Raw genomic sequence first — 26,641 nt, 5'->3', positions numbered from 1 at the left:
AGCATACAACAGAAAAAGGAAAAAGAAATTACAATCCACCGCTTCTATACTGGCAATAAACAAAGAGCAAACTGAACAGAGAAGGATGAGGGAACACCAAGCAAAAAAACAGAAACCCCAGTGAATTGGATATAGGCTCTGGAAGAACTCAAAATACAATTCAAATTCAATTATAAGAGGCTGAGGACAACTGGGAAAAGAACTTAAAAACTTAGATAAGTCATCATGAAACAGAGGCACTTGAACTAAAACAAGAAAATAGTGTGTCGAAAGCCAAAATCAACCAGCTTGAAAATGAGGTAAAGGAGATGAAAGATGAGTCAAAGAAGATGAAAGATGAGGCAAAGAGGATCTCCAAAGAAAATCAGACCAGAATGAGAAGGATGACCAAAAAGCCAGGGATGAAATCCAGTCTTTAAGAATCAGAATACAACAACTAGAAACAAGCTCAGGACACTATAAAACAAAATCAAAAGAATGAAAAAAAATTGAGGAAAATATGAAGTACCTTATTCACAAAATAGAAGATTTAGAAAATTGTTCCAGGAGAGACAACTTAAAAATGATTGGTCTACCAGAAGACCATGACAAAAGAAAAAAGCTTGGACATCATACTACAGGAAATTATCCAAGAAAACTGCCCCAATATTCTAGAACAAGAGGGAAAAGTAGAGATTGAAAGAATCCACAGATCAACTCCTGTACTTAATCCACAATTGACAACATCCAGGAATGTTATAACCAAATTCAAGAACTATCAGACCAAGGAAAAAATATTACAAGCTGCTAAAAAGTCATTCAGATACCATGGAACAACAGTGAGGATAACAGGATCAGGCTGCATCTACACTGAAAGACCAAAAGGCATGGAATATAATATTCCAGAAAGCAAAGAAACTAGGTCTACAAGCAAGAATCACCTAACCAGCAAAACTGATGATATTCTTATAGGGTAAAATATAGTGATTTAACAAAATAGAAGAATTCCAAACATTTGTAAAGGAAAGACCAGATATGAACAGAAAATTTGATGCCTAAGCACAAAACTCAAGAGAATCATCAAAAGGTAATTAAAAAAGAGAGGGAAAAACAAAACAAACAAAAATCCCTTTTTAAAAAGAAACCCAATAAGTTAAAATGATATGTATCCTTATAAGAAAAGAGATCATTGGTAACTCTTAAAAATTGTTATCACCTGGGCAGCTAGAAGAATTACATGGAGAGGGAACAGTGACAAACTGTATAGGATGAAATGCCAAGACATAAGTATGTATATAAATATATGTATGAATAAATACATATATATGTATGTATTTATATGTTTATGTACATATATATATATATAACTAGAGCTAAAAAAGAGGTTAATACTAAAAGAAATGGGAAAAGAAACAAAAGGGGGTAAATTTATATATCATAAAGAAATTCATGGCAGGTGGGGGTAGGAAATCAATACACTGGAAGTGTAAAGAGGTTGAAGATAGGAAATACTCAACTCTTATGTGCATTGAAATTGACTTAGAGAGGGAAGAATAATCAAATATGTTGGGGCAGAGAATTGATTTGCACCCTATAGGGAAGTAGAAGAGTAACAAATGGTTTGGTAGGGAGGGAAGCAGTACAAGGGAGGGAGAGGCTGGTGGGGTAGTTTAAAAAGACTATAAAGAAAATAAGGGGGTAATAAAAAGAGAGTTGGTAGAAAAGGAAGTAAAATAAGGGTGGGAATTAGGAGGACTAATTAAAAACATAACATTGGTGTAGAAGGAAATAATGAAAGAAGAAAAGACAGGACTAGGACTAGATATCAAAATACTAGAAAATACACAGCTGGTAATCATAACTCTGAATGTGAATGGAATGAACTAACCCATAAAAAGCAAGAGAATAGCAGAGTGAGTTAGAATCCAAAACCCTACCATATGTTGTCTACAAGAAATACACATGAGGAAGGTAGACAGGCATAGGTTAAAGTAAGAAGATGCAGCCCAATCTATTGGGCATCAACTGATAAAAAGAAGGCAGGAGTCTCAATCATGATATAGGACAAAGCCAAAGTAAAAATAGATCTAGTTAAAAGAGATAGGGAAGCTAATTACATCCTGATAAAAGGCAGTATAAACAATGAGGAAATATCAGTACTCAACATGTATGCACCAAATGGCATAGCAACCAAGTTTCTAAAGGAGAGACTAGTGGAGCTTAAGAATGAAATAGATGAAAAACTATACTCGTGGGAAACTGAACCTTCCTCTATCAGAACTAGATAGATCAAACAAAAAAAAAATAGAAAGAGGTAAGAGAAGTGAATGAAATCTTAGAAAAATTAGTTAGTAGGTATGTGGAGAAAAATGAATAGGGACAAAAAAGGAATATGCCTTCTTTTCAGCAGCATACGGTACATTCACAAAGATTGGCCATGTATTAGGGCATAAAAATATTTCAAACAAGTGCAAGAGGGCAGAAATATTAAATGCAGCCTCCGCAGATCACAATGCAATGAAAATAATAATTACTAAAGGTATATGGAAAATCAAAAATTAATCTGAAAGCAAACATTATGTTTCTCCAAAATTGATTAAAGAACAAATTATAGGAATAATTAATAACTACATTGAAGAAAATGACAATGATGAGATATCCTTTCAAAATCTATGGGATCCAGCCAAAACAGTACTCAGGGGTAAATTCATATCCTTGAGTTCATATATTAACAAACTAGAGAGGGCAGAGGTCAATGAATTGGGAATGCAAATTAAAAAAAAAAACTAGAAAGTGAACAAATTAAAAATCCTCAAAGGAAGACTAAATTAGAGATCCTAAAACTCAAAGGAGAAATCAATAAACTTGAAAGTCAAAGAACCATAGATTTAATAAATAGGACTACAAGCTGGTATTTTGAAAAAAAAAAAAACAAATAAAATAGACAAAGTATTGGTCAATCTAATTTTAAAAAAAGGAAAGAAGAAAAGCAAATTGACTGTATCCAATATGAAAATGGAGACCTCACCTCTAATGAAGAAGAAATTAAGGCAATCATTAAAAACCATTATGCCCAATTATATAGCAATAAATATGGCAATCTAGGTAATATGGATGAATACTTACAAAAATATAAAATGCCTAGACTAACAGAGGAAGAAATAGGCTACCTAAACAATCCCATATCAGAAAAAGAATTTGAACAAGCCATCAAAGAACTACCTAAGAAAAAAATTCCCAGGTCTATATGGACTCACAAATGAATTCTATCAAACATTCAAAGAACAACTAATCTCCATATTATACAAACTATTTGACACAATAAGCAAAGAAGGAGTTCTACCAAATTCATTTTATGACACAAATATGGTACTGATCCCAAAGCTAGGCAGGTCAAAAACAGAGAAAGAAAACTATAAACAAATCTCCTTTATGAATATAGATGCAAAAAATCTTAAATAAGATACTCTCAAAAAGACTCCAGCAAGTGATCAGGAGGGTTATCCACTATGACCAGGCAGGTTTCATACCAGGAATGCAAGAATGGTTCAATATTAGGTAAACCATTCACATAATTGACCATATTAACAAGCAGACAGACAAAAATCACATGATTATCTCAATAGATGCAGAAAAAGCCATTGACAAAATACAACGCTCATTCCTTTGGAAACACAAAAATGCATAGGAATAGAAGGACCTTTCCTAAAAATCAGACAATATATATCTAAAGCCATCAGTCAACATCATCAGCAATGGGGACAAACCAGAAGCCTTCCCAGTAAGATCAGGAGTGAAACAAGGATTGCCATTATCAGCTCCATTATTTAATATTGTACTAGAAACACTAGCTGTCAAAATTAGAGAAGAAAAAGAAATTGAAGGAATTAAAATTGGTAATGAGGAGACTTCCGGTCAAGATGGCGGCTTAGAGAAAGCTAAAGTTCAGATCTCCGGAAACCCTTCCCTACCGATCTCAAACTATAGGCTCCTAAGGCGCCAAAATTCAAAACGATCAACAGTGTAGACCCTGGAAATCCTCCTCCTGGACCTGGACCTGGATCAAAAGGTAAGGCCCCCCTCAAAAGCCAGAACCCAAGATCACTTGGACCTAAGGGGTAGGAGCGCAGAGACCAAGGCTCGGGGAAGCCGCAGCCCCTCCCCCCTCAGAGAGCAGGGTCATCTGAAACAACAGCAAACCTCAGGGCCGGCAAGACAGCCTAATGGGCTAGATCCTTCTATACAAGTCTCAGTGAAAGTCACTGCCCTCAGAGCTACAGGAAGCCTGGGCCCCTCCACCCTCAGAGAACAGGGTATGCTGAAACAACAGTAACCCTCAGGGCCAGCTATTCTAAAGGCAACTTCCAGAAAGCAACCCGACCCAGTCGAGAGGGCACCTTAGCAGCAGGGAAACAGAGAGAGCCGGGGGAGAGTGTGGCCCCCTGGTCCGACCCTTCCATTCCACTTCCAGTGAAATCATTGCCTTAAGGCATACTCAGTTTAACCCAGGGAAAGCTCATAGAAAGGACAATCTGCCCAGGACTAAAGCCTCTGAGCACCAGACAGAGATAAGAAAAGCTAATCCTCCCCATTCAGAGATGGGAAACTCCACAGAAGCTCAGAAGCCCCAAAATCCCAAGAAAAATAAGAAGAAAGGGGCAACTTTGGACACATTCTATGGGGCCAAAATACAAAATACAGAGGAGATAGAAGAAGATATGCAAGAAAATTCTCCAAAATCTTCCAAAGGAAATGGAAACTCTCCACAAACCCATGAAGAATTTGAATCAGAAATTACCAAAAAGATGGAAGCCTTCTGGGAGGAAAAGTGGTAAATAATGCAAAAGAAATTCACGCATCTACAAAACCGGTGTGACCAAACTGAAAAGGAAAACCAGGCTTTAAAGGCCAGAATCAGGCAACTGGAAGACAACGATCTTGTAAAAGAGCAAGAACTAATAAAGCAAAGCCAAAATACCAAGAAATTAGAAGAGAACATAAAATATCTCACCGACAAGGTGACAGATCTGGAAAATAGAGGGAGAAGAGATAATTTAAGAATAATTGGACTTCCAGAAAAGCCAGAAATAAACACCAAACTCAACATCATGATACAAGAAATAATCAAAGAAAATTGCCCAGAGATTCTAGAACAAGTGGGTAATACAGCCACTGACAGATCTCACAGAACACCTTCCACACTAAACCCCCAAAAGACAACTCCCAGGAATGTAATTGCCAAATTCCAAAGCTCTCAAACAAAAGAAAAAATCCTACAGGAAGCCAGAAAAAGACAATTTAGATATAAAGGAATGCCAATCAGGGTCACCCAAGACAGGAACTATATGAACACAACTACAAAACACTCTCCACACAACTAAAACTAGACTTGGGCAATTGGAAAAAAACATTAACTGCTCATGGATAGGACGAGCCAATATAACAAAATATAATAATAATAAAATATATATATATATATATATATATATATATATATATATAATATAATAAAAATGACCATCCTACCCAAAAGATCAGTGGAATAGACTGGGGGAAAGCAACCTTAGCAAGGCAGTATACGATAAACCCAAAGATCCCAGCTTTTGGGACAAAAATCCACTATTCGATAAAAACTGCTGGGAAAATTGGAAGACAGTGTGGGAGAGATTGGAATAGATCGACACCTCACACCCTACACCAAGATAAATTCAAAATGGGTGAATGGCTTAAACATAAAGAAGGAAACCATAAGTAAATTGGGTAAACACAGAATAGTATACATGTCAAACCTTTGGGAGGGGAAAGACTTTAAAACCAAGCAAGACATAGAAAGAATCACAAAATGTAAAATAAATAATTTTGACTACATTAAATTAAAAAGCTTTTCCACAAACAAAACCAATGTAACTAAAATCAGATGGGAAACAAGAAACTGGGAAAAAATCTTCATAGCATCCTCTGACAAAGATTTAATTACTCAAATTTATAAAGAGCTAAATCAAGTGTACAAAAAATCAAGCCATTCTCCAATTGATAAATGGGCAAGGGACATGGATAGGCAGTTCTCAGATAAAGAAATCAAAACTATTAATAAGCACATGAAGAAGTGTTCTAAATCTCTTATAATCAGAAAGATGTAAAGAAAAACAACTCTGAGGTATCACCTCACACCTAGCAGATTGGCTAAAATAACAGCAAAGGAAAGTAATGAATGCTGGAAGGGATGTGGCAAAGTAGGGACATTAATTCATTGCTGGTGGAGTTGTGAACTGATCCAACCATTCTGGAGAGCAATTTGGAACTATGCCCAAAGGGCGACAAAAGAATATCTACCCTTTGATCCAGCCATAGCACTGCTGGGTCTGTACCCCAAAGAGATAATTGTTCAAAAATATTCATAGCTGTGCTCTTTGTGGTGGCCAAAAACTGGAAAACGAGGGGATGCCCATCAATTGGGGAATGGCTGAGCAAATTGTGGTATATGTTGGTGATGGAATACTATTGTGCTAAAAGGAATAATAAAGTGGAGGAGTTCCATGGAGACTGGAACAACCTCCAGGAAGTGATGCAGAGCAAGAGGAGCAGAACCGGGAGAACATTGTACTCAGAGACTAATACACTGTGGTATAATCGAACATAATGGACTTCTCCATTAGTGGCGGTGTAATGTCCCTGAACAATTTGCAGGGATCTAGGAGAAAAAAACACCATTCATAAGCAGAGGATAAACTGTGGGAGTAGAAACACCGAGGAAAAGCAACTGCCTGAATACAGCGGTTGAGGGGACATGACAGAGGAGAGACTCTAAATGAACACTCTAATGCAAATATTATCAACATAGCAATGGGTTCAAATCAAGAAAACATGTAATGCCCAGTGGATTTACACATCAGCTATGGGGGGTGGGGGGGAGGAAAAAATGATCTATGTCTTTAATGAATAATGCTTGGAAATGATCAAATAAAAATTTAAAAAAAGAAAGAAAAAAATTGGTACTGAGGAGACGAAGCTATTACTGTTTACAAATGATATGATGGTCTACTTAAAGAATACTAGAAAATTAACCAAAAAGCTAGTCAAAATATTCAACAACTTTAGAAAAGTTGTAGTATATAAAATAAGCCCACATAAGTAATCAGCATTTCTATATATCTCCAACAAACCTCAGCAGCAAGAATTAGAAAGAGAAATTCCATTTAAAATCATCCTAGACAATATAAAATACTTAGGAATCTATCTGCAGAAACAAACACAGGAACTATATGAACACAACTACAAAACATTCTCCACACAATTAAAACTAGATCTAAACAATTGGAAAAACACTAACTGCTAATGGGTAGTACAAACTAATATAATAAAAATGACAATTCTACCCAAATTAATTTACTTATTTAGTGCTATATTCATTGAACTACCAACATAGTTTTTTACTGAATTAGAAAAAAACCATAACAAAGTTCATTTGGAAGAATGAAAGATCAAGTATATCCAGGGAAATCATGAAAAAAAAATGCAAAGGAAGGACGACTTGCAGTACCAGATTTCAAACTATACTATAAAGCAGTGGTTATCAAAACAATTTGGTACTCGCTAAGAGACAGAAAGGAGGATCAGCGAAATAGACTTGGGGTAAATGACTTCAACAAGACAGTCTATGATAAACCCAAAGGCTCCAGGTTTGGGGATCAAAACCCACTATTTGATAAAAAACTGCTGGGAAAATTGGAAGACAGTATGGGAGATATTAGGTTTGGATCAACATCTCACACCCTACACCAAGATAAACTCAGAATGGGTGAATGACCTGAATATAAAGAAAGAAACTATAAGCAAATGGGGTGAACACAGAATAATATAAATATCAGATCTTTGGGAAAGGAAAGACTTTAAAACCAAGCAAGAACGAGAAAAAAATCACAAAATGTAAAATCAATAATTTTGATTACATCAAATTAAAAAGGTTTTGTACAAACAAAATCAATGCTACCAAAATTGGAAGGGAAGCAACAAATTGGGAAACAATCTTCAAAAACAAAAACCTCTGACAAAGGTCTCATTACTCAAATTCAATAAGAACTAAACCAGTTGTATAAAAAACCAAGCCATTCTCCAATTAATAAATGGGCAAGGGTTATGAATAGGCATTTTTCAGTTAAAGAAATCAAAATTATTAACAAGCACATGAAAAAGTGCTCTAAATTTCTTATAATCAGAGATGCAAATCAAAACAACTCTGAGGTATCACCTCACACCTAGCAGATTGGCTAACATGACAGCAAAAGAAAGTAGTGAATGCTGGAGGGGATGTGGCAAAGTTCGGACATTAATGCACTTCTGGTGGAGTTGTGAATTGATCCAACCATTCTGGAGGGCAATTTGGAACTAAGCCCAAAGGGGTATAAAAAATTCTCTGTTCTTTGATCCAGCCATAGCACTGCTGGGTTTGTACCCCAAAGAGATAATAAGGAAAAAGATGTACAAAAATATTCATAGCTGTGCTCTTTGTGGTGGCAAAAAATTGGAAAATGAGGGGATGCCCTTCAATTGGAGAATTGCTGAACAAATTCTGGTATATGATGGTGATGGAATACTATTGTGCTAAAAGGAATAATAAAGTGGAGGAATTCCATGGAGACTGGAACAACCTCCAGCAAGTGATTCAGAGTGAAAGGAGCAGAACCAGGAGAACATTTTACACAGAGACTGATACACTGTGGTATAATTGAATGTAATGGACTTCTCCATTAGTGGCAATGCAGTGATCCTGAACAACTTGGAAGGATCTATGAGAAAGAATCTATCTACTAACCACATTCAGAGGCAAAACTGTGGGAGTAAAAACACCGAAGAAAAACAACTGCTTGACTACATGGGTTGAGCAGATATGACTGGTGATGTAGACTCTAAATGATCATGCTAGTGTAAACAACAACATGAAAATAGGTCCTGATCAAGGACACATGTAATACTCAATGAAATAGCATGTCAGCTTCTGGAAGTGTGGCGGGGGGAGCGGAGGGGGGAAAATAATGTGATTCTTTTAACCAAGAAATGTTCTAAATTGACTAAATAAATTATTTTTTTTAAAAAATGATTAAAGAAGAAGACACATATTGAGCTAGAAGGCTCTTGTAAGGGATTTTATTGAATTGCTCAATTTTAACTTCTTCAATATTCGCAGAAGATTTTAGAATTTTAAATTTAGAGTGAATTGGACCTTACAAGTCACTAGGTGGTAATTGTGTGGTGGTGGTGGTGGTGGTGGCAGTAGTAGAAGTGATAGTGACATTAGTAGTAGTGGTGGTCATAGTAGTAATGGTAGCAGCAGCAGCAGTCATGGTACAAATGCTCAGTGTTTTTCAATGTCTCTAGATATTGTCTGAGTCTCACAGCTTTTGCTCCTCACCCCTCAGATCTCTTTACCACTTTCATTGCAGGATTCTGAGACTGCATAGGACTGAGGCATGAGCATGAGTTTCTAATCTGATTTATTTCATGCATCACTATTTTCCAAGCTTAGCTGGTCCTTCGCTGGCAGGTAGTGTCTGTCTTCTGGCATTAACAACGTAAGCTCCCCTGGCCAGCCTTAGAGATATTATTAAGGTAGGTTAGTGGCTAAGGGCTAGAGCATTAAGCCCTGATTCTACTAGATTTAACCTGAAGTTCAGATGCACTTATTAGCTAGGTAAGCTTAGGCAAGTCAGCTAGCATATTAACCTCTATTTATTCATCTGTAAAATGGGAATCACAATAGCGCTTATGTCCCAGAATTTTTGTGAGGATTCTAATGCAAACCTTAAAGCACTGTATAAATACCAGTTTTTGTTATTATTATTCACTCTATGGCATGATTAGCCTCTGGAAGAAAACTTTGGTCACAGTTGTATTTCCTCCTTTACAATTTTGTTCCTTAACAGAAAATTTTTATTTAAGTTAATAAACATAGCCCATTGTTGGTTACACAGATAACCCAAACATTTCAAAGCACTTCTGTGGATTCGAAACTCTTCAACCATCTTAACAGCTAAAACAGTATTCAAATGTTTCCAAAATGTGACCACCAAAGTCCCATCTGAGTTCCTGGCCAAGAAACTTTACAGAGGGAGTAGGAACAGCAGCTGGCCTGTTCAAACATTTGCAGGAACATTTGTGCAGTTAGCTTGGGCCAAAAACAAATATATATATATTTTTCTTTCACAATGATAGAAATAAACATTTTCATTTGGGAAATGTTTGCCACCAAAACATGTATCTTTAACTGAAATAAACATTTAAGCTGGTAGGTTGTGGCCAAATATGTTTCTTTTCTAAAACAAATATTTCATTTTTAAAATGTTTGCCAATGCAGGTGCTACTATATAAGCTATGTGGGATGATGGAAAGAGCTACAGATTTGTACCCTGAGCATCTGGATTTGAATTCCCTGCCCTATGATTTAATACCTGAGTAACTTTGGGTAAGCTGCTTACCCTCTCTGGTCCCCAGATTTCATAACCACAGAAGAAGGGGATTGGATAAATGATTTCAAGGATCCCCTCTAGTTTTAGAACTATGTTGTAGGTGTGACAATGTTTCCTTTATTTTGAAATTCCTCATCAAGAACTAAAAAAAAAGATTACCCAAAGATAATACTGAGGAGAGATAGGTGACTCTGGATAGATATCCAGGCCTGTAAATGGAAGGTCCTGGGTTCATTTCTGACGTCAAATGCTTCCTAATTATGTGACCCTGGACAAGTCATTTAACCTCAATTGCTTGGTCCTTACTCCTCCTCTGTCTTGGAACTCATGATTACTATTGATTCCAAGACTGAAGACAAATGTATAGAATTAATAAGCAAACAAATAAATAAAAGGAAAACATTAAATAGCAAACTTATCAATAAGTTCATTAAAATTCATTAACCATCTCTTACATTCCCATTGTTGTGTTTCAAGGAAGAAGGAATATAATAAGTATGACTATGGATTTTGCCCTCCTTTAAGTAAGAAAAAATAATAAAACACAAATTAAATAGCAATGGATGGCATTTTATTTAAAGAAGTTAGAATTAATGAACTTAGAGCAGTAGAGACCGATGTAGGTCATAACAGTCGGGAAACGCCTCTTCTCTAAACAAACTCTGCAATCTCAACATGACAGATATTGAATCCAACATGACTGAGTTTTGAAAAAGACTAGATCATTGAATTGCCAAGAATTTTGACAGGAAGTAAGGTATAGAAAGAGAAGCCTATGCCCATGGAAGGTGCTCAGCATTGTCTCACAAGATGCCATTTGCAGAATTCAAAGAACATATGCTTTTGTTATAAATAACAATATCTAAAGTAATAGTTCTTAATTTTAAGAGTGTATGAGTATCACTGAATCAATAGATAGTCTGGAAAAATTTTTTAAAATTGAATTTTAATGTCTCTCCCTCCCACTCTCCACTCTACCCTCCCTTCAGGTAGTCTAATACTTCTTAAATTATCTCTCTATAATTTTTTTCTAGGACAGTTGTTTTTCCTATGAAATATTTCACATTTTCTTCTATTATTTTTCATTCTTTTGATGTCATTTGATTGTTTCCTAATGTCTCTTGGAGTAGTCAGTTTCTAATTGTCCAATTTTAATTTTTAAAGCATGATTTTCTTATGAGGATTAAATGGGATAATATATTTTATTAAATGTTGTCTTTATTTTATTACAATAACAAATTTACACTTACATTTTCCAAAGTTATATGATCCATGTTGCCCCTTTCCTTCCCTCCCTCCTAGAGTTGACAAGCAATTCCACTGGGTTATACATGTATTATCACTCAAAACATTTTCATACTACTCATTTTTGTAAGAGAATAATCTTATAAAACCAAAACTCCAAATCATATACCCAAATAAACCAGTGATAAATCATGTGTTTTCATTTGCATTTCTATTCCAACAGTTCTTTCTCTAGAGGTGGATAGCATTCTTTTTTCATAAGTTTCTCAGAATTGTACTGGATCATTGTATTATTAAAGCATGGTTTTCTTGAGTGACCTTTTGGACTTCCTTTTCTATTTGGTCAATTCTACTTGGTAAAAAGTTCTTTTCCTCAATGAGTTTTATAATAAAGGATTATTTGAGTGATAAATGATGACTAACAATCAGATCTGCTAATCTCCTTCCTTTTTCCCTTCTTCCTTCCTTCATCCCTCCTTCTTCCCTTCAGCCTCCTTTCTTCCCTTCCCATCCAGTTGATTCCTCTGTTGGTCTTTTTAAATCAACTCTGGGTGAGTTATATGATGTCTCAAATAAAATATTCTTTCTCTTCTTTAAGATTAAGTAAGGGCTTTATTTGGGAAGAAGAGAAAGATAAGGAAATGGAAGGACAGAGGTTTTGAGGTTTCCTTAACACTATAATAATTCCTAGATTGGAGGAAGGTGGAATATTGTTCAGATTGGGAAAATTGATTAACAGGTCTGGAAATTCAGTCACTGTAGCACAGCAGAGAAATCAGAGAGAGCTGGAATTTTATCCTTCTTTCTTTCTGTCCCCAAGCCAAGAGATCCTTCTTCCTTTCTGTCTCCAAGGCAAAAAAGACCAAGATTTCAGTTTGTCTCGTCCTTTCTCAACAGTCTTTTCTGGTTCTCATTCCAAACAGAATGTTCATCTTGAGTGACAGCTCATCAGTCTCAGATATTGCATCTCCGTTCCAGACTTTTACATTTTCCATCTTCCACAACATTACAGTTTTTGTATTTCTTTTTCCAAAGTGCCAATTCTACTTTTTAAGAAGTTTTTTCTCTTCAATGCATTTTTGCATGTCATTTCCCATTTGGCCAATCCTGCTTTATGGAGTTCTTTTCTTCTTTGGATTTTTGTGCCTTTTTAAAAGCAATTGGCCTATTCTTTTTTTTTTAAAGATTTTAATATCTTCAGTATTTTTTTGTGCTTTCTTTACTAAGCTATTCACTTTTTTTCATTATTTTCCTGTATCACTCTAATTTCATTCCCCAAATTTTCTTCTACTTCTTATTTGATTTTAAAATTCCCTTTTGAGCTCTTTCATGAATTCTTTTTGGGCTTGTGAATAATTTTCTTTTTCTTGGAAACTTTGGATACAGCAATTTTAACTTTGCTGTCTTTTTCTGAGTGAGTTTTCTCTGTCACCAAAATAAATTTCTATGTTGAGTTTCTTTTTTGTTATTATTTGCTCATTTTCCTGCCTTTTTACTTTTCTTTTAGTTAAAAAATAAGAACTATTAAAGTTCAGTATAGCACTGTGATAAAAGGAGGACTGTTTCAGGCTTCAAGTTCTTTGTGCAACTATCTTCAAAGCTGGTACTGAGGACTTCCAAGGTGGCATATGTAAAGAGAAGTATGTTTAATATTCTTTGGACCTATACTCTGGTCAATGAGAAACTCCCAGCACTCTTTTACCCCTTGGAACTGTGATCAGAGTATTCTACTCCCTTAAGTTTATAAGTGCTGGTATATGCTAGTGCTCCTACTCACTCTGTGACTGCATCCTAGGACTGATTGTCAATATGGGTGATATGACAAGAGTCTTGTACTCAGAGCCAGCAAAAGGACTCCTATAATTTCCTTCTGAGTTCTTGTCAGTATTTCCTCCCTCTTGTGATAGAGGCTGGCACTAGAGAAAAAGTGCCAGACTGAAGAGTATATGAAATCTATCACCTCGGTGGGGGAGGGGCCCCAGGAGTGGAATCCTAAGGAGAGAAGTCTCTGGTGAGGAGAGCAGTGAGAGTCTCTCTGACGTTGAAGAGAGAAGGTGGATAAAGACTTTCTCCTGAGGGTTATCCATTTTTCCTGCTGGTGACTGGAAATCTTTCCCCCCAACACTTCCCAATTGAAAGGAATTTCTGAAGAGAAATCTGAGCAGACTTTACCTCAGCTCCTGTTGCCCAGGGGTGAGTCAACCTGACTTTCTCTAGGGGGTCTCAGGCTGCCAAGACCCGAGTTCCCCCCAAACTCAATGAGGGAGGAAAAGGGTTTAGATAGAGACAGAGACCCCCTTTTCCCAGTTTCCTTTACCCATTCTTCCCTGCCCGTTATTCCTTTTGTATTACCTGACTGAGTTGACATTAAAAGTTATCTGTTCCCCAAGCTGAGTGTGAGTGAATGGATCAAGGGGAAACCTTTTGGTCTCAAGTAGTGGAGGGGACAAGAGGGACAAGAGGGAATTGAGGAGAGCAGCGTTGGCTAAGGAGGGAAGACAGAAGGGGGGAAAATCTTCAAACCCCCTCTCCTCTCTCTGAGACAAGCAGTTACATCTGCTGTCTCCCCTGAACCCTGTTTTGTGGAGAAGAGAGTTCTCTTCTCATCTCTTTCTTTCTCTCCATACAAAAAGCCCAGACCTCCTCGGGGTCCAAACCTCCTCCCTCTGTGGGGTACATTTCTTCCCTCTTTTTAATTTTTTTAAAAACACTCTCCCCCCCGCAATATCTATTATTGAAAGGTCTGGACATCTTGGCTGCTGCTTCAGTTGTTTCCAAAGCCTGTTTCCTTGGTGGGACCTGACCTGGTGTGCTCCACTCCATGTCCACCGAGGTATCCTAGGTCTCTTTTCTTGGCCTTCTAACTTGTTTTGGGCTGAAAAATTAGTTTACCTCGTATTTTTTGTGTGTGTGGGTTATGGTGTTCTAGAATTCATTTTATGGCATTATATCATTGTTTTTGGAGAGTGGTAGAAATCTGATGGGTTCAATTTCTCCACCAGCTTGGCTCTGTGCAGGGGAAGTTTAACTTCCCTCCTTTCCAGTGGTTAAGAGCGTGACCTCATCTCCTGTCAATTATAGAATGGCAGCTGGAAAAAAGGCAGCAATAGAGTCAAGAGATTGTAAGATAGGAGGCAGGGCAATGTCCCCTGCACTGTCCCCTGGACTTGCCCTATTGGGCAGCCCAAGAAAAATAGAAAGCCACAATTGACTCCAGGGATGTGATGTGTGAGAGTTAGTGGGTGGAGAAAAAGTTGTAATTTGAGGCAAGAACAAATTTCTCTCTTTTCTTTGTAAAAAATTAAAAATTAAATCTCAATAATAATATTATATTTTGAGATTTATTAATGATTATTAGAAATCAAGGAATAAAAAAGATACAAAAATAAAGACCACGTGCCCATGGCTAGTTAGCCAGTTTTAGTCATCCCCACTCACCACCATCAATGCTGACTCTACATCAGAGAGGAGGAACCTCCACAGCCCACACCCTTTATCCTCTGTCTACAGGAAGTAATATAGGATATGTAGTTCTTTTTTAGAGTAACAGATTTTTAATCATACAACTTCTGGTTTTGTTGCTGTCTAGATTTCCCAGTGACATGGCTGGGGGCCCTAATGGCAGCCTCATAATAGCAAGCTACATGGAGCATTGAAGTAAGTATATCTTTCTCTTATTTTCCCATCTTTTCCCCATACTACTTTTGATTAATAAAATTATTAATTTATGACTGGACTCATAATTTTCCCTATTGTAGCTCTACCCCCAAGCATCTCCCTTTTTCCCCATCTTCTTTCAAAAGGCATATTGGTTATTGATAACATATTATATCAAATATTTCCAATAAATATATATACATATAAACATGCATATATAATTGAATAAAGCTAATTTCCCTATAAACTAGCAATTTAAGTAAATGTAGTATATTCATTTCCATTCAAAATTCATTCACTGACCACTTACTCTCTTCAAGGCAGTATGATAAATATTACTGTAAGAAACTAATGGTTAGCAGACATGGTATTTGGCCTGAATTCAAGAAGAGATAAGACTTAAGTTTGCCTCAGACATTTACTAGCTGTGTGAGTCTTGACAAATCACTTATCCTCTAATTCGTCTCAGTCTCCTTATCTGTGAAATGGGGATAACACCAGCACCTCCCTCTCAGGGTTGCTTTGAAAATAAATTGTAATAATATCTATAGATTCACTTTGCAAAAATTAAAGTACTATGTAAGTGTTACCTCTTATAATTATCATGGATACCAGAACAAATAAGATACTATGGCTATTTCAAAGCAGATAAGATCTTATTGGCTCACAGAATAGAGCTGGAATGGACATTATAGATCATCCAATTCAAGTCACTTATTTTATTATTTTATAAAGTTGGACTTTTTATTGGTAACTTGTTTTTACATCAAAGATTTTTCTTGATATGTTTGTTTCTCAAAATGAACAAAAATGAATGAATGGAAATTATCTCAGTCTTATGTGATCCCATCATAATTTTTCAGGGACTGTCAGAGAGGCAGAAAATATCATTGAAGATAGTAAGAATCACAAATTTTTAGAATATCTGAAATTTTAAATTTAATTGTTGATTCTTTTACTGTGAGATCCAATAACAAATGAGTATAAATACTACTACAGGAAATGAATTATGCTAATCTTGATATACTTGCTAAAAATGAAATCAGAAGAAATAATTTATCACTAAATGAAAGATAATTCAAAGATTCTTTTTCAAGAGGAAAATAAAGAAGTTGGAAGCACTAGTTTTTATCATACATCCAAAAGTAGCAAAAAATGTTGTCATAAGAATTTTGGTACACTTGTGTTATATCTATATAAGCATTCATAAGAATACTGCTGTGAAAATAATGTTGCCATGTACCAGCAACAAATAAAGAGAGAGAAGAGGTAGGGAAATTCTATGAGGCAAATCATGATGCCCTTCATATTAAATCATCACATATTTTGATAAGTAGTATAAATTGATAAAAGTAGCAAGAAATATATTAGGAAATATTAGTGATGTGAAGATCAAATTTAACATTCCCCTGATTATAACAATGAAAATATTTAACACTCCACTGATTGTGAAGATTAAATTGTAACCACTGTGTGTGAGAGAGGATTTACAAGACAAGACAAGCATGCAAAACAAAGTAAAGGGCCTCAGCTGTCAATCAAAAAAGAACATTCCAAATAGAATGTTCCTAGGAAAGTCAGTTGGAGGCAAGCCAGGCTGAAGCGGGAAGAAGCTCTAAACTGGACCCCTGTTAGCTTCTGTCCTAGGCTAAAGGACCCTTGGGGGCACTTCTGGAGCTAGGCTGAGAAGAAATTAACTTTTGTTGGTGGCTTGGAGTGTGAAGAACTGATTGTATATTTGAGATTTGAGTGTGAAGGAAGAAGAAAGAAGATTAAACAGTTATCCTCCCATCTCCTTGACAGACTTGTGTCACAACTGTGACAGGACTGACATTTGCTAAAATCCTCCTAACCCTCCTTATAGACTAGGGACAACCCTATCCCTTTCACCTCATCTTCCATCATGTCCTATCTTTCCCAATAAACCTCCTTACCTGAGAAAGAGAACAAGAGTATCTTCTCTAAACCTCACAGTTCACCTTTGAGTTACATAGAAAGGTGTCTGACTGACAGGGGGGAGGGGAAGGGAGGAAGGAAGGCATGGGTGGAAAACTGGGAGGTGAAGGGTAGGAAATATCTTGATCTATTAGCCATCAATAGTGATCAATAGGCAACCCCAGAGTATCCCATCTATCTCTCAGAAGTATCTCTATCTCCATTACAACTAGGCACCCACAGGTTTCCCTTAGTATCTCTCTAGTTAAGTCAGAGTATCTCAGTTATTACAACCAGAAATATCTTCAGACTATCTATTTCTATTACACCTGTTTATTTTTAGAACACAGTACTTAAAAGTTAAGTATGGAGATCTATCCATTTTTAGATTTAATCACCAAAGGTGCAAACATCCCATTTCACACATTGAGTGTGGAAGGTTTGTGACTCATGTGTGCAATAGTGGATGATGAATCAGAATCAGCTGTGATTGGTAGATGTAAAATTTTGGGAAGACAGGAAGTGATGCAAAAGAAGTGTCTTGAAAAGGAGCTGTTACTTCCTGTGATATTCAGTTCTTCATTTTTTGGAAGTGGAGACTGGAGGAATTGTTCATTCTTTGATTTGCTGACTGGACCTGAGACCCTGTTCCTTTGAATTGGTGAACTTTGAACTCACATGGTGAGTGAAAAGCTGATTCTTAACTGCTTGATTTTTTTCTGAAAAAACTATCCTCTGGAGAGACCTACTCTTGAGAGATACTTCCTGGGTCCTTGGCTTTGTTGAGGTCGGTTAAAACTAATTCTCCCTTGCTTCACTTTTTCTATATTTCATAAATAAATTGTAAATAAAATCTCTTTGGAATTAATTAAATTCATGGCAACCACACTCTTAAATAATCAAGTCCAACCCTTTTAAAATTAACCCCATTTCCCCCTTACAGTGAATGGTAAGGAATGAACAAGAACAAAGACTTGTCTATATTGAACCTTAACACCAACAAATCATTTTAAGAAAAAAAAGACCTGATAATATTAAACAAACAAGATGCTAAGTAACACTGTTAAACTTAATCAATTATATTTAAACTGATAGGGAAAATCATAACTGACATTTGATAAATATCATAAATCATGTCTATGTATAATCATATAACTGACTCATTAGACTTGCCCTACTTATCAGAGAAAAGATCAAACTTAGTATAGTCAAAAGAAAGAAAAATAAAAATGGGAAACAGATTTAACATTTATTTTCATCTCTATATTGACCTATATCACCAAGTCATTGATGAAGAAAAATCAGATATAAATGAAATGTCTATGATAATATCATAAAGAAATTTAACATATATGAACCAATTTCACTATATAGTTAACAGAGAGCTAGGCATTGGGTCAGTATAATTTAGATTCAAGTTTTTCCTCTAGCACATTCTGTGTTTCTAAGAATGACACAATCTGTCAAACCCATGAAACTTTCTATATTATAAACTGCCAAATAGTTTCCACTTTCTATTGGAAGAGGGAAATGCATCACCAGGAATACCATGTACTTTGAAATCATAGATTAAGACAATGGAAGGTTAACAAAATAGTCTAAGAAGTACCTTAACAAATATATAAATTACTTGTCATCAATGTTGTGGCTATGTAATAGTGATTTAAAATAAAACTTGTTCTAGAATATTAAGAACAACGTTGGATGATTATGATTAGTATATTCTCATTAAAAAGAAAAGATCAGTGTTAGGGAAAATTAACTTAAAGAAATTCAGGAAAGACCTAACTAGGCAAAATTTTCCTAAGAGCACCCTGAAAGAAAAGGATAACAAACATAAGAAAAATGGAAAAGATTTATATGTCTGTTTTTTAGTTGCTCAACATATTTATTAAGTGCTTACTTTGTGCTAAGAATTGTACTAAATGCTGGGAATGCAAAAAATAACAGCAAAAAATAGTTTATCTTAAAGGAGCATACATTGTAATGGGGCAAGATCACATATAAATAATAAGGTATATTGTTTAATATGTAATATATTATTCTTAACATCCTATGGTTTATATCATATATATGATACAATAAGCAAGAAGGCAGAAAATGGGGAGGTCAAAAAAGGAAAGGTTTTGAAAAAGTTTATTAAATTTGGTAATTAAGAGATCATTGGGAACTTATGAGAGCATAATATGGTGGCTAAATTAGATAAGAGAAAATAGAGTCATAAAATGAACATAGTTTTTTCAAGAAATTTAGACATTAAGGGGAGCAAGATGTGGTATGGAGTGGGAGTGGTAGAACCAAGTCATGGATTTTTTTTTAAGGATTGAGGAGGTATATGTATATTTGTAGGTATCAAAGAATGAAACAGTAGTAAGAGAGATCAGGAAGTTGTAGTGATAGGGGAAGATGAGGAGAGTGGCATAAAAGATACATTTATTTCTCACATAGCTATACTCCTTGAAATTTTTCCATCATGTCCCTAGGAAAGTCATGATCAGAAACCTCATCATCCTGAAAGATTGCCTCAGCCTTGGTACTCACATCTCATCAGTATCCTCTACTCCTATGATTGGATGATGTAATAAAGAGCACCACCCAGAAACATCATTAAAGGAGAGATTCCAGGCAAGCCATCTACTCATGTCTCTTTCAGCTGTACTCCTTTGGAGTACTCACCATCTCATGTTTCTGCTCCAAGTAGCTCCCACTCTCTCCCCTTGCTTTTCAACTTCCTTTTCTGTGTAAGATTGTAAGCTTCTTGAATAGAGGAACTATCTTTCTTTTTATTTTTTGTATCCCCAGAATTTAGCACAATGTTTGGCATATAGTAGGTACTTAATAAATCTTTATTGACTGAGTACACTTTAAGTTTTTGGCCTTGGAAAAGAAAAGAATCACCATAGTGAAGGAAATGACTATGGGAAAGGATTTTTAAATAATATCATATGAGGAAGAAAGGAGTTTCCTTTGAATATCCTAAATTTTAAACAAATAAACTGAGGTGAAGTTCTGAGCTAAGAGTGGAGTCATCATGGGAACCTTAAGGAGGGACAAAAAGATTTAGCAAATTCACTGTGGAAAGTGAAATAGCAAATGAAATGCTTGCCTTTCCTGCAGTGAGGGTCCAGCTGATAATAGAAAACATGAATCTCTAGCATTCCCATTTAGCATTTTTTCATGATTTCCTCAAGCTCCATTCTTGGGCATTTTAAAAGAGTTGGATAATGGGAGCAAAGCAGCATTGTAGATTAGAAAGATGGAATCAACAATAAGATAAGGGGGCAAAGAAACTGAAAGTAGAGAATAGAGTTGAGTTGGTTCACTGAAGGATTAAGATAGGGAAAATAGGAGAGTGTGTACCAAGTGTGCAGATAATAGCCTGTAGTAAGTACCAAGAGGCAGAAGGAATAGGTATTACCATGAGGATGAAGAATGTGTTTAGGAATCACTAAGAGTACAAAATAAGGAATGAGAAAAGATGATGATCAGATAAAAAGGACTTCAGGGGTTCATGAACATAGATTTAGAACATTTATGGGCAAATATCACTTTGTAAAATTAGTTTCTGACAGACTGCTTTCTATATTTCATAGTTATTTCCTGTGGGAAATTCTTCCGGGAATAATTTATGTTTTGAAGTATATCAAGCACTGGATTCCTATTTTATATTGCTTCAAATTATTGATTATTCTGTTCCACGGATTAACATTTCTATTTTACAACCAGAAGAAAATTATTTAGATAATATCAATTTATCATATGATTTTTACTTTTTCAAATAAATTTTTATATTATTTTTTCTATTTCTTTAAAACATCATCTTGGTGAGTTGATTTACAAAGCACTAAGTTTTAAATGAATTTAGAAAGTATCACATTTTCCATTGTTTTACCATAGACCAACAATGAACAATAGTCATCTCATAGTATTTGAAATATTTTGTTTCTGGAAAGAGTAATTTGCATTTTTATAAACCTGCATAAGACCTGGTAGGTTAGAGCAAAGTTATTTTAGATTATTTTTTTATTATTGGAATGAAATTCTCCTTATAGTCATTCCCTTCTTGTTTTGTTTTATTTTGATTCTGATCATTTCTATGGATTTATTTTGTATATATCAATTTTGCTAAAGCTTGTATTCATCTCTATTAAGTTTCTTCCCTTTTTCTGGGAGTTGCTAAACAAATCATCAAGTTATCTTCAACTAAGGTTAATTTTTCTTCCCTTTATCAATGATTATGTTTAATTTTAAACTCTCATTATAGCGTTATAGCAAACATTTTTAGAACTACTTCATATAATAGGGAGAGTGAAACCTTTCTTAATCTCATTTGTGATTAAAAGGAAAGGGAAAACAAAACAAAAACTTCCTAGTGCTTGTCCACTGTAAATAATATTAGATTGACTGATTTCAATTTTAGTTATATGCTTTTGGTCATATTAAATAAACAACTTTTCATGTCAATAACTTTTTTGAAGGACTATGGGAATACTGATATTTTGTAAAAATGATCTTTTCCTGTATCAATTGACAAAATTATATGTTCTTTGTTGGGTTTCAGATTACATATGAATTATAATATTTGTCTTTTTAAATGATGAGTCTTTATTATAACACTCCTATGAACTCTGATTCCATATTATTTTCTGAATGTGTTGTTGTAGTTGCCTTTTGTTCTTTTAGTGAAAACTTTTTAATTAATATGTCCATTAGTAAAATTAATATATAGTCTTTTTTTCTTCTATCTTTTTCTGTATTATGATCAAATCTGTCTTATAAAGGGAGATTAATAAAGTATGTTTTTTAATATTTGAAAATAATTTTATAGCATAAGTATTTATTATTCTTTAGGGTTTGATAAAATTCATTTGGCATTTAATTAAATCAAAACCCATTTAATTTACAAAAGAGGAAACTGATACACAGAAAGACTAATTGACTTGCCTAAGGTCACAGAGTTAATAGATAGCAAAGCTAGAATTCAAATTTAGATATTGTGATCTCCAATTCAATAATCCCCTGCCCACAATTTCATCACATTTCCCCTACAAGAAGATAAGATATATACAAATAACCAGGAGTCAATCAAATGAATAGAGACTTTTAAAAAAAATTGATTTAACACTGAAATACCTAGATTGCAATTCCCTTTCTGGAATTTAGGAACTAAACTTGCACCAGTCATTTAGCCCTCTGCAGTTTCCTCATCTATAGAAAAAAGATGGATTTGGAATTAAAAATCTTTAAAGTCTTTCCCAATTATAATCTCAATTTTTATATCATGATGTATATATCTATGTATGCATGTATAGAAACATAGATAGATTATATAGATGTGCTTGTGGCATGATGAAATACTATGGGAAATGGAAAGGTAATGATTATTTCTAGTCTAGTTCCTTCTAGAATCTCTACAGACTTTATCTTCTCACTATTGGAAAACATTCTAGTGGGGTAGAATAATGAGACAAATATTTTATATTAAAATCTCTATAAGTTTAATATTGATAAATATCTAAACTTAAACTTGGGCACAACAAAGTAAATTTGATATGAAATCTATTTGACAATATTGGCAGATTGAAAGCTCAATATGAGTCAACACTATAATATCAATAACCCCCAAAGTGAGAGTGATTCTAGAATAAAATAACAAAATCTTAGTATTGAGAATTAAGAAAGTCACAATTCTTCTATACTTTGTTCTGGTTAGATTTTATGTGGAATGTTGTAATTAGTTCTGGAAACTACACTGACAATATTACAAATATCCAAGACTAGAAAAAAATGTTTCTTTGTCAAATGTTAAATATTGAAGTTGTGTCCTTATCATGAATATTATGTTACTGCAATTATGTTTGGTGGTCAGTCAGGAAAAAGACAATGTTTGAAAAACAAAATCCTCATTACTTCAGCCATCATTCATCAGATTTGAAAAATGTAAAAAGTGGTTCTTTTGGCATAAATTACATGTTTGGGTTGAATGGAACAGTTATTTAGAATAACATCATCAATATATTTGTATTATTTGTAGCCATCAGATTATAATTCTTTAAGTTCTTACTCTAGCCTCAACAAAAAAGAGTCATTCTAATACTTTTCTCTTTCCTACCCAGAAGGGTGCTAAGTATTGGTTTATAAATAGTTTATCTGACTGGAGGCAAGAATATTCAGAGACCAGAGATCTAGAGATCAAAAGGTATTTAGCTTCAAGTGAGGACCAAGGAAGGCAACTAGATGGCTCAGCGGACAGAGTGCTGGGGCTTGCAGTCATGAAAACCTGAGTTAAAATCTGGCCTTAGACACCAATGTGACCCTGGGAAAATTATTTAACCTCTGTTTGCCTTTAATCCAAATTAAAAGGAAATGATAATCCATTCCAGCATCTCTGCCAAGAAAGCCCCATGGTCAGCAAAAGTGTGCTTTTTATAAATCAAAGGGTCACAAGTTGTCAAACATGAATGAATGGCTAAAGAACAACAACAAGGACCTAGGTAGTGAAATGAAGGGTCTAGTCCAAGGTAAAAAAAAAGTAAATGTCATTATAAGATGTGAAATCAATAATTTAACTACATTAATTTATAAAGGTTTTGTGCAAACAAAACAAATACACCCAAGAGTAGAAGGGAAACAAAAAACTGAGAAAAATATTTGTATAGCAGCTATCTCTGACAAAGGTCTCATTTCTAAAACATATAGAAAACTGAGTCAAATTTATATAAATATAAAGCATTACACAGTTGACAAATGGTCAAAGGTTATTAACAGGCAGTTCTTAGATTAAGAAATCAAAACGATCTTTAGTCATATAAAAAATGTTCCAAATCACAAGTAATTAGAGAAATTCAAATTAAAACAACTCTGAGGTGCACCTCACATGTGTGTATATATATATATATATATATATATATATGTATATGTATATGTATGTATATATGTATATATATATAATTTAAATATATATATATATATATATATATGATTGGCTAATATTACAAAAAGGAAAATGATAAATGTTGAAGGGATGTGGAAAAATTGGGATACTAATAAACAATTGGTGAAGTTGTGAATCATTCCAACTATTCTGGAGAGCAATCTGGAACCATGCCAAAAGAACCATCAAACTGTGATACCCTTTGATCTAGCAATACCACTGCTAGGTCTATATCCTCAAAGAGATTAAGGATTGGGAGAAAGAAGCTACTTGTACAAAAATATTTATAGCAGCTTTTTTTGTGTGGCAAGGAACTAAAACCTGAAGGGATGTCCATCAATTGGAGAATGACAGAACAATATTGTACCACAAGAAATAACAAACGAGATGATTAAAAAAAAAAACACAAAGTAACCTGAACAGAACTAGAACACTATACACAGTAAAAGCAATGAACACAATGATCAACTGTGAATTAACCATTATCAGCAATGCAAGGTTCTAAAATAACTCTAAGGGACTCATGATGAAAAAGACTCTCCATTACCACAGAAAGAACAGATGGCGTCTTAATGCATACTGAAGCATATCGTTCTTTACTTTATTTCCAACATGAATTTTTCTTTAGTATAAGTAGTGTCTTTTCTCAGAATATGATGAACATGGAAATATGCATTATATAATAACGCTTGTACAACCTATATTAGATTACCTGCTGTTTCATGGGGAGAATGGAGGGGTAGGAGGGAGTTCTTACAAAATGTCAGAAAATTACCTTTTAAAAATTTAACATGATAGGAAAAAGTTTTAAATAAATGTTGTTAATAGGATTTTACTTCAGATGCTGTGACCCCAAATCCTGTATTTTTCCATTTGATTAGACTGCCTTGTTTACATATTCCAGTCACTAGATATCTGGGATTAGACTACATGATTGCTAGGAAAAGAAAGGATAATCTAAAAATACAGTTTATATATAGATGTAATCACTTTTCTTTCAATTCCAACACACAATCATAAAATGCCAGAGACCAGGGAGGATTAGAATGAATGAGAACTATCTAGTCTCATTTGTATTTTAGTAATAATGTTCACTATAGTACTTTATTCCAGCTCAGGTCCAGTGGTAATGTGAGGAATGAAAAGATGTATAAAATATGTGTAAAATGTGATATCTGCTGTCCATAGGCATTACAGTCAAATTTAAGAGGGAAGATAGAGATGAAGATTCATTAACAAATGAGAAATGAGGTACCTATCAAATTCTATGACAGAGTCTGGTCAAGATGGCGGCTTAGAGAAAGCTAAAGTTCAGATCTCCGGAAAACACTTCCCGACCGATCTCAAACTATAAGCTCCTAAGGTGCCGAAATTCAAAACGATCAACAGCATACGATCAACAGGGTCATTGGAAACAACAGCAACCCTCAGGGCTTTCTATCCGAGTCCCAGTGAAAGTCACTGCCCTCAGAGGTCCAGGAAGCCACGGCCCCTCCCCCGCAGAGAGCAGAGTCCTCTGAAACAACAGCAACCCTCAGGGCCGACAAAACAGCCTCACTGCCAGCTATTCTGAAGGCAACTTCCAGAAAACAACCTGACCCAGTCGAGAGGGCACCTTAGCAGCAGGGAAACAGAGAGAGCCGGGGGAGAGTGTGGCCCCCTGGTCCGACCCTTCCATTCCACTTCCAGTGAAAGTCATTGCCTTAAGGCATACTCAGTTTAACCCAGGGAAAGCTCATAGAACGGACAATCCACCCAGGACAAAAGCCTCTGAAAACCAGACAGAGATAAGAAAAGCTAATCCTCCCCATTCAGAGATGGCAAACTCCACAGAAGCACAGAAGTCCGAAAATCCCAAGAAAAATAAGAAGAAAGGGGCAACTTTGGACACATTCTACGGAGCCAAAATACAAAATACAGAGGAGATAGAAGACGATACACTAGAAAATGCTCCGAAACCTTCAAAAGGAAATGGAAACTCTTCACAAACCCATGAAGAATTTGAATCAGAAATGACCAAAAAGATGGAAGCCTTCTGGGAGGAAAAGTGGTAAATAATGCAAAAGAAATTCACGCATCGACAAAGCCTGTGTGACTAAACTGAAAAGGAAAACCAGGCTTTAAAGGCCAGAATCAGGCAACTGGAAGACAACGATCATGTAAAAGAGCAAGAATTAATAAAGCAAAGCCAAAATACCAAGAAATTAGAAGAGAACATAAAATAACTCACCAACAAGGTGACAGATCTAGAAAATAGAGGGAGAAGAGATAATTTAAGAATAATTGGACTTCCAGAAAAGCCAGAAATAAACACCAAACTCGACATCGTGCTACAAGATATAATCAAAGAAAATTTCTGAGAGATTCTAGAAGAAGTGGGTAATACAGCCACTGACAGAGCTCACAGAACACCCTCTACACTAAACCC

General features: G+C 35.1%; 1 long non-coding RNA gene across 1 annotated transcript in view; it reads left to right on the top strand.

Moving 5' to 3' along the window:
• The window catches only part of LOC103095929 (uncharacterized), a 42,242-nt gene extending 20,214 nt beyond the window's left edge, over positions 1 to 22,028 (top strand). The window contains exons 2-3 of the long non-coding RNA XR_008917579.1: positions 15,277 to 15,344; positions 19,763 to 22,028. This is a non-coding gene — a long non-coding RNA (uncharacterized LOC103095929). The remainder of the gene's footprint in view (positions 1 to 15,276; positions 15,345 to 19,762) is intronic.
• Positions 22,029 to 26,641: the final 4,613 nt, after the last annotated feature.

The sequence above is a fragment of the Monodelphis domestica genome, chromosome 3, assembly GCF_027887165.1.
Source record: "Monodelphis domestica isolate mMonDom1 chromosome 3, mMonDom1.pri, whole genome shotgun sequence".
In the NCBI taxonomy this organism is placed as follows: Eukaryota; Metazoa; Chordata; class Mammalia; order Didelphimorphia; family Didelphidae; genus Monodelphis; species Monodelphis domestica.
Note: the sequence above shows the minus strand (reverse complement) of the source record. Positions and strands in the feature narration are given on the sequence as shown.